Here is an 11,653-nt window from a genome sequence, read left to right as displayed (position 1 = left end):
TCTATTTCCGTGTTATATCCGCGAGATATTTCATTTTATCTACTTGTGGTCATGATAGAAACATCAAAGGTGACTCTTCTCTTGTCAGATTGTGGGAATACATTAGATGAGTCATGTCCTGATTCAGAACTGCGTTCCCATGTTCAGAGTGTGTATGTCTGATAATCATCAGTAGTGAATAATATGCAGTGAGTGCGTGCGTGCGTGCGGCGTGTAGTGACGGCGTGTCGGCTTCATGAAAGCACGAGACCCGTGAAGATCCAGGTTAGATTTGATCTTCAGTAACCCAGGTTTGTCGTAAGAGGCGACTAACGGGATCGGGTGGTCAGGCTCGCTGACTTGGTAGACACATGTCATCGTATGCCAGTTGCGTAGATCGATGCTCATGTTGTAGATCACTGGATTGAATGGTCCAGACTCGATTATTTACAGACCGCCGCCATATAGCTGGAATATTGCTAAGTGGGGCGTTAGCCAACAAACCAGCCAACAAACGCTCGACGTGATGAAGGTCTTTGACGTTTACCACGTTTGTGAAACACAAACACTGATATGATGATGACAAACACACAAACACTGATATGATGATGATGACAAACACACAAACACTGATATGATGATGATGACAAACACACAAACACTGATATGATGATGACAAACACACAAACACTGATATGATGATGACAAACAGACAAACACTGATATGATGATGACAAACAGACAATCTGACAAATATAATTAAGTGGGACTGGGATTCGAACCCACGGGCACGGAGTGGGTGATACGTGAGTGAGTATCCAAATTCGAAATGACGTAAATATGTGAAGGTTAAAGTGACAATCCTTGATACTCACTCACTAACTGGCCAAATATATAATTTGTCCCGTTAGTTTTCTCGAAATGTCACCTTCGATTTGTAAACACGGGGATAAATCAACCAAACAAGGATTCCATGCAATATAACGTCCCATTCGTAGACTCTGATCTCTGAGTAGAACCCCCATCGCTTCCAACGATCAAAGCGAAACTATCAGCCATAGAAACCCAGCAGTCAATAACTAATGTGGTTGGCTGGTTGTGGAGACCACACCAAACTCCGTGCACGGGAGGAAAAGCCTGTGTGTGTAGGAGTTCCCTCTAATCAGCCCCGAGTCGTCCACTCAACACCAGCCGCACGGCGCTCGCTACACGAGCAGTCTACTCAACTCGTATTGGCGTTACGGCAAACTTGGATTGATCTGAGACCCGCTAATGAAGAGACTCTTTAATTCTGTGGCATTGAACAACCTGCTTGCTACTGCCTCGACGTATTTTATTTTCACAAAGACCGGATACGGGATGTTGTGTGGAGAGACGGACAAACGCACGGAGTGAACTGTAAGTTTGAACAAAGTTTAATACTGTCCCACCTCGAACTGTGAGTCAACTTGTAAAGGTATGGTTATATCAGCTCGAGGTTGGAAACTCTGACTGAGTTGCCTGCTGTTTATCCATATATATTTTGGATTATTTCTCACTCATATGTCTCTAAAATAGCTTAATCTATGAAACATGTACACATACTTTACTTTACTCTGTAAGATGCTTTTAATACCACTTGTATATATCCTATCACACCTAATTCATTTATAAAGGAACGGAAATTGTTGAAGTGCCTTGCGGCTACACGGGGCTCCATGGACGTAGGTTGATAATGACATGACTATGGGGTAGTCAGTGTCAATGTAAAGTCTGCCTTTAATCATAACCAACCAGTATGAAATATTTTTACTCAAGAAAACTCATTCCCTCCTCGTAAGATCAGTAGGTTATAACTGTTGCAGCAACTCATGCGTCACCCCAGAAACTCTCGCAGAACCAGCACGTTTATAGTATATTGTACTGGCATTCAAAATATAGAAATCACGATTTTAACAACCGTGCGATCTCGTGTCATTTATCTGACACCCAAAAAAACCTCAGTCGAGATGATGTGTTATAAGAACGACTGTCACGTTAATAAAGTGAGCTAGGTCTATTACCTCCAGACATATTCATCTCGCAACTGTCCCTTGGAAAGACTGATACTCATAAGAAACTTTCACATGTTTACCGCCACGTAGGCGGGACTATGGTGTTGGCTGCTCGACGCAAATTCATAAACATGTTCAATGTAGTTTGTTTTGATTGCTTGGCAAAAATAAATTGTTACACAACACGCAATAGGTACATACATATCAGTCACACTGATATAGAAACCGAAAAAAGGAGACCCACTATGCTCATGTTTTGCTAATTTAATTGCTCTTCGCAGAAGTTTGCAATAAAAAAAGATCGATATCTTCTTAGTGCCCTATCTTGTGCAAATGCGCTGCGTATGTAATGATTAACTATGCAAGGCCTGTGATTTCTATTAGTTACATCTGTCAAAGTGTTTTTTAAGTCAGCATTGTTTTCGTACTGTGGTAGCGTTGTCTTACATATCTATGGAAATTTGAGTTGACAAGGCACAGCGAATGCATTGTTGTCATCAATCTGTGACGTAATTTTGCAATTATATTTTGACGTTATTTGTTATGAACACAAAGTGGATTGTCGTTGAATATTCAGAAGAACGCATTTTGTTCTGTTCAGGTCTATCTGCCACCGAAACTGAATCGAAACTGAATAATATATCACTTTATATATGTAGATTTTATAAAACTGATGAATATATCGCTAGAAGCATTTTTCATGCCTATAAAACAGATCTGTAACGCTGGAAGCTAGTCTCCATTGATATTGTAATTATGATATATTATTATTCTAACCGTTTTCAAATGCGTTTTATAAAAAGGCATGCAATGCAATTCATGAGTGACTAATAAAGTATTCCGATAACAGTGAGGGTTATGTATACAAAATGGAGCAACTTCACAAAATGACTCTGATTGAAGGACGAAACGGATAATAATATTGTCCTGTCCAGGCGATATGCTCGTGCCAAGTCAGGTTGGTGAGACATTAAGTTGTCGAAAGGAGACGATAGGTCGCGGAAAGGCAATACCAGTAGATAGATGTAATAGTCGAGGGAACGCCATGTTTTGCATAATCTAAGTTCATTGCGGATACACCGCGCTCTGGGCGCCCGTCGGCTTGGCGTTAAGGCATACCCTGCTGATAACGATATGTTATTCATTAGATATATTTTGACCTTGACCTCAAAGATTTGATGCCATGCACATCAACACACAGTGATACACACAAAATGTTTGTTGAAGTTTAAGCTTCATGACAGAAAGTACACCAATGTTACGACGTCAAGCTGTTGTGGTCAAAGCTGACTTTGAAAGATGGACACAGGCAAATGGTGCAGCGTGGTGTTTTACTGTTTTCCCTTGTAACAGCGACAGAGGTGGTCCAATGCAGAGTTCCTTCCCTTGGGAACGTCACAAACTCAGTTATTATCTCCCCTTTCTTAGTATGTCAGTATCGCACCCATGCTGGTGGGTTTCAGCAAAGTGATAACTTCTGAGACCCGCATCACTTTGGGCTTTCCCCCCGATGTAACTGGAATAATGTTCAATGCGATGTTAAACCCCTCTCTCGGACACTTTACAAATTCCTAAATCTGTTTTCCTGGACTGGGTTCGTGTACGTTTCCTGGTGATATTTCACAGAACAAGCACCGTCGAAAGTATGTTCAATGTACGCCATAAAAAATCAAACTTCTATGTTGCCAGCTTATCGTGAATCACAGTGGGCATATTTGATATGTATTCTATTATTGTGATAACGTAAATGAACACAGATATACCATATCATATGCAAATCTTTCATACATCTATGCTATAAATTCATTCGTGTGTGACAACCGTTTTAGCTATTTTGAATTGACAACAGATATAGGCGATACGGGTGTATCTACATGCAACATGTTGACAATCCATGGAAAGAATATTCATAAATGCACGCTATTAACATGGTTCTATGGAGTCAACTGGATCGCCGCCATAAACAGTATTCCAGTTATATGACGGTGTGTCTGCTTAATAGGGGAGGAAAACCCGAAGTCATGTAAGTCCCAAACGTTTACCACTTTACTGAAACCATCGAGCACGGGTATGTTGCTGACAAACCAAGAAGTATTACGGTGACTGGGATTTATGGGAACAGTAACATATATGTATTGTAGAATTGTAGATATGACTGTCCCCTGCCACAACGGGAACGGGGGACGTTGTATTCAGCAGCGTCCGTCCGTACCTCCGTACGTACGTACGTCCCGATCCTTCTTAGCGCGACATCTCATGATCTGTTGTACCCAATGAGTTCAATTTGGTGGCAGCCTACATTGGGGGATTACGCAGACGCCAGTCGATTTGGGTGACCTTGACATCATTTGACGACACTTTGACCACTTTTCAAACTCTTGTTAACGCGATATCTCATGATCTGTTGTACCCAATGTGTTCAATTTGGTGGCAGCCTACATTGGGGGTGACCTTGACCTTATCTTCAAGGTCACCATGACGATTCGACCATTTTTCAAACATATGTAAACGCGATACCACATAAAACCACGAATATATTGCCATTTCTTACAAATTTGATATCAGGAATTAACATAACGGGTATCAGGGTAGGGTAGGATAATAAAGGGTGGGGTACCTTGGTCGAAAGTTTGGACCTGTCCCAGCCCTAATACACACTGATACTGACAGTGGATGTGTGCATCTGTATCTATACATTCACATCTACTATATTCCTGAAATATCTTCAGAGTTAGGAGAAGAATCTGAGAAGCGACCATGACTAAAAACTACATCACTCAAGAGGTAATCTTCCATGTGACTCAAAGATAAAAACTAGTAAATATCTTATATTTCATTCTTCTTGAGCGTCGGGGGACATTGCCATGTTAGTGGCAAACACTTGTTATGAATAACTGTATAGATACTCTATCAAATAAATATATTAAATTAAAATTGTAATTGGATATTACTTGAGTCTGAAATCACTGCAAGACGATACCATGTCTGCGAAAACATTGACGGAACATGCTAGCCAGGAAATGAGGTCCCCAGAGGATGATCAATGCGTGGGGGATATGCTTATTGGTGAAGTATTCCTTCTCATTTGCTGCACCCATATCTGATTATATATGACACAAATTGATAAAAATGATGGTGGTTATTCCATTCAATGAATATAAAGTAGAAACAGATCCAAGGGGTATATATCTGAAATCGCTGTAATATAACACTGATGGCTTCCTGAATTAGATTAGAGAACCTTCAAACCAGTGCATGTTGCATATTCCGGCACTAAGGCCCATGAGAGAGGCTGAATTCTAAGTTCTGTTTAATGACGCTCCCATGTGGGGGTTCGAACTTGAATAGCGAACGCATTAGTCAGTAGGTCACCCCATTACCAAGTTGAAAAAAACAATTAGTCATGACCAATAAATAAGAGCAGCAAAAATAAATTGCCATGGCCACTTAAAGACTCTCCTCATGGGAGAGTCCATTGAACGCTTAAAACTACGTGTCTTGCCCCACAGGTGGTGCAGGAGACCAGTACGGTATGTGTGTGGCCCGGGCACCTCGTGAGGACGCCTCGGTGGGTTAGAAAGCTGTCTTTGTTTTCTTGCGAGTTGCTGCCTTATTCTGAGAGTAAGCGTTCGAATCCCGGGTGGGACTTAACCCCAAAACTATTATAACTACCCCACTGCTATTAACGTGTAATATAACATATGCTACATATCATTTCTTATTATGGATCATGGTCCACCTATGTGGATCTGATGGTACATTTGTTGCACCCAATACGGATCTCACGGTCAGGATTGTAACTGATCACAGTACAAATGAGGAATGAACATGTTTTAAGACATGTCAGTGCTTGCTGCATGGTTATGGCAGTTGTATTTCTCAATAAACATACTGGCTTTATTGGTGACATTGTTTTATCTGCCACATATACCCAGTTTTATGGTAAATTGGTCTCCAGATAATTCATTCATGGTTTCTTTTTGCGATGATTTAGCGCCACACTCGGTTAGGTGACGGTTAGGTCTATAAATAATCGAGTCTGGACCAGATAATCCAGTGATTAATCTCATGATATCGATCGATGATCTCATGTCAGCGGTCCTGATCACACGAGATACTAGGTTATGGAAACTAGATTTCACCTCATTGTCACATTATATGTCGTCTTATTTTCTACGTCAGTTACCCTTATATATGGATCACTAAGTCAGTGATACACCAGACCTTCGCGACATTAGCGTACAATTAACATTTATGTTGCACTTGCTAATCACATTCAATTTGTGTCATTTAGTCTATCCTAGTACCCCAGTACTGACGCTCATTTTATACGGACATACAAGAAGTATTTCATAAATAGTTTCCACAAGCAGCAGTTGAGAACGTGATTTTCCTCATCCCCCATTGCAGCTGTGTAGATTTCACCTCATCAATACATATCCAGACATCGGTTACGTCAGCTGATGAGACTGTCTGACAGCTGGCCCGTCTTCGTGATGTGAACAAACGACCTATAGGCGGAACTTCCGGAGTTAAGGATGAAAACTTCAAATAAACAAGTTTGATATCTCAACATATCTCACCAAAGGCCTCCACAGTGTTGTCATGTTGTCACTTGATCAGAAACATCATCTCCGTTATTCCTGTAACGACCAGACCGCTGTGATCTAAATACGCATATGATGTACTTTTCAAACAGTTCTGTTTCATGTTTGATTTTTCAACATGCCATTTCAAAAGTAATTTCCATCTGACTTTATCAGAAACATAAATATAAGGTCATTTACATAACGTTCAAAGACGTTGCTGGAAGACATTGATCACAACTGTGCATACACATGCCTGCATTTGTTTCGATTTTCTAAATCCAGAATTACAATTTTAGACTTCCTGCCATTTTAAACGTTATGATAATCCAACTGATACACAGTGCACTAGGGTAACAGTGTTACTCCGTCTAGCATCACTTTCGTTGTTATTCTGTTCTGAGATGGTCGACTGGGTTTCCTTGTCAAATACTCCTTCATCGGTATTATCGATTGCGTTGTATTAATGTTTCAGTTCATGTGCATGTCTTAGAACAATGAATAAGAGAATCGATTAGGAGAATGGCTACAAAGGATTAAAATGTATTAACTTTTAGGATTCCAACGGTTGTGTAAATTTGATGGTTTGTTGCAATGGTTGTTTTCGATTGTTTGGTTATCAAATAGTTCTTTACGAATGTTTGGATACCAAATAAAATGTCACGAGAGAATGAAAATAGCATCTGAAATGATGTACTGTTTACAAACCATTCTATAAAAATACAGAATTTCTCTTTATAGAATGCACGCTTCTGGAGAATTGATTCCAGTAAGGTCATCAGTTACATTACATGTAACAAATGTTTTATTTGGGATTACACTTTCTCAGTAACATTTGTTACATTTGACCACTTTCTAAATTACATTGTGTGTTAATCAGTTACAAGTTACAGTAACATGTTAAACAACTATAAAAGAACAGTGTCAAGTTGGATATTACTACGGCAGAGCTTTGGAGGACATTGGCCCGTACCCTGTCACATGCATTTCACAGAGAGACATTCACGACGTACAATGATGACACGAAAATAGGTGCCTAGAACGGGTTAGTTTGTCCATCCGACAGCATGCAGGTTATGGATACTCTGAACTTTTTCCTTGTCCCCTTTTCAGGACATTGAAGTATGAAGTAATGCAAATGGTGCAATCCATATTTGCTATGTGTGCCTTGAAATGTAATGACGTCCATCTGATCGAGATGAATGTAACAGGATTACAATAAAAGGCGATGTACATCAATGTTCCCCAGGACCGGACGACGTATGTGATGTCGAGCTCTGTGTAGTCATTCCGTCATCACGACCACTCCAGCACTGTCCTAGCTGGTTATAGTGACAAGCTTCATTAGGCTGCCCTGTGCCAGTCCATTTAGAATTGACTGCTTCAGTGTTCATTGTCGCTCATGTAATCGTCCGTAACAGTTTAGTTACCACAGGCTCTTGAGGCTGTGTGATAGATGTTGACATATGCCACTTGTTGGAAGTCCCATGGAGCCGATAGCCAAGGGATCATGATCGAGGCTATTCTAGGAATTAGAGCCTACACCCCGCGGATTCAGACCATACGAAGTACATAACTCTATACTCTCGCAAATTGCCGGGGTTTAGACCATACGAAGTTCACAACCCTACACTCTTTAAAACTGCTGAGGTTGAGACCAATCACGCGTTCCTAGCTATGCGATATAAAAAAACCACTTGAACAATTTAAATGTTGCGGTAAGGGATAGACTGAAATCCACAAGGATATTACCTAGAATATATTGCGGTGAGGTGGCCTAGCAGTTAAAGGTTCGCCCGTCCCGCTTAGCACCCCATTTATGATGTTCAGTACCACAACATCATAAGGTTATGTGTAGAGAGTTGTTAAAGTCGACGTAATACTGTAATCATCCACTCACTCACTCAAGTCACAAAGATAGAACCCAATAATGACAAAAACAACTCTGAGGCATTTACCGGGCAAACAGTTTCATTTCACTTGAAACTAGGAAATGCCTCAACCTCAGCTGTAATCTGTAGATACACGCAAGATTGGCACATATTTCATCTTGTTCTGAGGACGTGTCTCGCCATGGCGTCAGACAGCGCCTATACAGACATAGTGCTTCCTCTATATCCCACCAGGTTCGTGATCTTGGTAACGCCTATTGTTTATTTGCTGTGTCGACATTGATGAGGCAAGGTGATTCAGTTGTCGACGGATGTGTAGATAGTGTTTCACCCTCCTCCTTGTCTCCGGGTTACTCACCAGACTGGAATACAACAGTAGCAATTCTCATAACTCGACTCAAAAGAACAAATAGTCCAGGTTTTTATTCTCAGAAGAAAAGAGTTGTGCTTTGCTGGTGTGATTATTCCATTCCCTTTTTGACAATAGTGGAATAAAGGAAATATTATTGTTTTATATCGATCGAAAGTACTCATTTGTTCACTATCTAAGGAAATGATTGTTAGCTTGTTATGTTTCAATTACGAATTATTTTCGTTATTTTCATAACAGCCACAGTATTTCAAAAGAACACTTTATATGCAATGTTGATATACCTCAAGCCGTTACCGCGTCCTTGACGGAATATTTCAATCATGTTTTGCATTAATAATTCCAGTTGTGTTTACCATAAATAAAAATAATACTAGTTGTTCGTCAATGACAGTGCACGTAAAACGCTCATCAAAAAATTACTTAAATGCCCGTCGCCACAATCGAACTATTCGTTGCAACACGTTAGATATTAATTTCACCAATGAAATAATTGAATTCCTAAATTGAGAAGTTGCGATATGAGCTTAAAATGGTACAAATATACTTTAATTATCACTACGTTAAGATTTTTATATAATTATGTAAAATCTAGAATCGTTTGAATCGAAAAATCGCCATTGGAGCTAAAGTGAACATTTGTAAAGCTAGTGCATGTAAGCTTCTGTTTAAGATTACAATGTTTTCCACATCTGGCATAGACGTGGAAACTGCTTTGATTCCATACCTTCATTTATAATACTACCCGTGAAGGCCCGGGTTAGAATATTGATCTTCAGTAACCCATGCTTGTCGTAAGAGGCGACTAACGGGACCGGGTTGTCAGGCTCGCTGACTGGGTTGACACATGTCATCGTATCCCAATTGCGTAGATGTTCATACTGTTGATCCCTGGATTGTCTGGTCCAGACTCGATTATTTACAGACCGTCGCCATATAGCTGGAATATTGCTGAGTGCGGCGTAAAACTAAACTCAGTCACTCACTCATAACCAGTATCATGTCCTTGTATGTCATGGCTCTGAACCTGTGAACAAGCTCCCTATTGCCACCACTTGTCGTCTTTGACAGGCAGGATATTCTCAACCTTTCGCAAATATGTTGAATCATGACTGTTGGACATTGATGCTGATTGTAAGGCAAATGTCATACAGTGGACTCGGCTTTAGTGGAGAATCCTTATGAAGATGGAGAGAGCGTGTTCATACGTCTTTGCAATGTCGAGTACCACCAGGTACTAATAAAGAGACCATGCAAGTCAGATGTTACATCACCTGATATTGTCTCGCGTTTTGATTGGTTATGATTACCAGACAAGTTGATGGTCCGATGTTAAGAATCTGTATGAGAGAGGTTTTACCCCTTTTTTTAAATTAATGAAATATTAAAAGGAAGTTCTCTTCCACTATCCCTGTCGGTTGATCTTCCGTAGCAGTAAACTCGGGTTTCAACATTAAAACGGTCTTATCTTACATTTGAAGAAATAGCAAAAGGGTGCACTAGTTGACGACACGGGAGCACTCCCTAAAGATACGATGATATGATAACATTAAGACGTTAAGAGTATGTTAGGTGTCACTGAAATGTTTGGAGGTGTGATCTACACCACCGGTATCAGATTCTCTCTCCCCTTATGAAAGCCTTTTGAATAAAACCGGCTTCATCATTGACTTGGGCAGTGGGGTAGCATTGTGGTTAAAGCGTTTGCTCGTCACGCCGAAGGGCCGGGTTCGATTCCCCACATGGTCACAATGTGTAAAGGTGTCACCTGCGGTGATATTGCTGGAATATTGCTAAAAGCGGCGTTAAACCAATCTCACTCATCATTAACATTGAGGTGCGTATTCATAAAAGAATCTCAACGATATCTTGCTACTGCGCAATGGAATATCGAGACTGATTATTTTCTATTGTTGACGTTTTCTCTGTATATTTACAAATAAATAATGGGTATGCTGCTTCGCTTACTTCATCTAAAGAGAAATCCCACAATATATTTATTCTAACGTTCAGTTTATGTATAAAGGATTATACCTTTTTGTAACACTCCCAAAGGGTTCGAGTTTAGAGAAATAGAATCAGTAGGACGTTTAACGTTGCGTAAGCTGTCTTCAAAAAGGAAATTTAGAACAAGCTGGGTAAGCGCTAAGTTGTGTTATAGACATGTCGAGGGTTTTTGTATCAGGCGCGTCAGAATTTCAAAGTTTAATCGAGCTCAAAAATGAAACCAGGTGGGCTTCCTGAAGCACTAAATTTGTTTGAGTAAAAGAAGCCCTATCTTATCTTACAAACTGTAGATGATGGCAGGCTACCTGTGTTCTTCGAAATTCCTTTTAATTTAAATGTATGATGGACATACATCAAGGTGCTGCTCATGCATGTATATCAGTCGATAGTCTCTAAGCTGGACAGCTGTTAAAAAACAAACGATGTACAACACAAACCGTCGTGCTTTGAACGTCTCCCGGGGACTATGATCAACACCTGTTAACACATTTAGCTCATTAATTGTTTACCTATAAACATTATCACTTCACATTTTTAGGTACGGGATGTTAAACATATTAGTGGCATCAGTGAAGATGAATGTTTTATGACTGGATCTCCTAAATAAATACCTCATCTTAAGAAGCATACAGCACTAGAACTTTATCGAGAGAAGACTATTTATTGAATAATGTTCCCATTTCCTTTATAAACGCCGGGATCGGGTGGTCAGGCTCGCTGACTTGGTTGACACATGTCATCGGTTCCCAATTGCGCAGATCGATGCTCATGCTACTGATCACTGGA

The 11,653-nt window shown here is 40.2% G+C and overlaps 1 protein-coding gene across 1 annotated transcript in view; it reads left to right on the top strand.

Annotated features, from left to right (window-relative positions):
* The first annotated feature begins 1,124 nt into the window (after positions 1-1,124).
* Positions 1,125-11,653, top strand: part of LOC124292210 (FMRFamide receptor-like) — a 62,766-nt gene continuing 52,237 nt past the window's right edge. The window contains exon 1 of the mRNA XM_046729263.1: positions 1,125-1,377. The gene's annotated coding sequence lies outside the window, so the exon portion shown is untranslated. The remainder of the gene's footprint in view (positions 1,378-11,653) is intronic.

This window comes from Haliotis rubra, unplaced genomic scaffold (genome assembly GCF_003918875.1).
Source record: "Haliotis rubra isolate DU_JTF1 unplaced genomic scaffold, ASM391887v1 Scf51, whole genome shotgun sequence".
NCBI lineage: Eukaryota > Metazoa > Mollusca > Gastropoda > Lepetellida > Haliotidae > Haliotis > Haliotis rubra.
The sequence above is the reverse complement of the archived record's forward strand: the minus strand, read 5'-3'. Positions and strand labels throughout refer to the sequence as shown.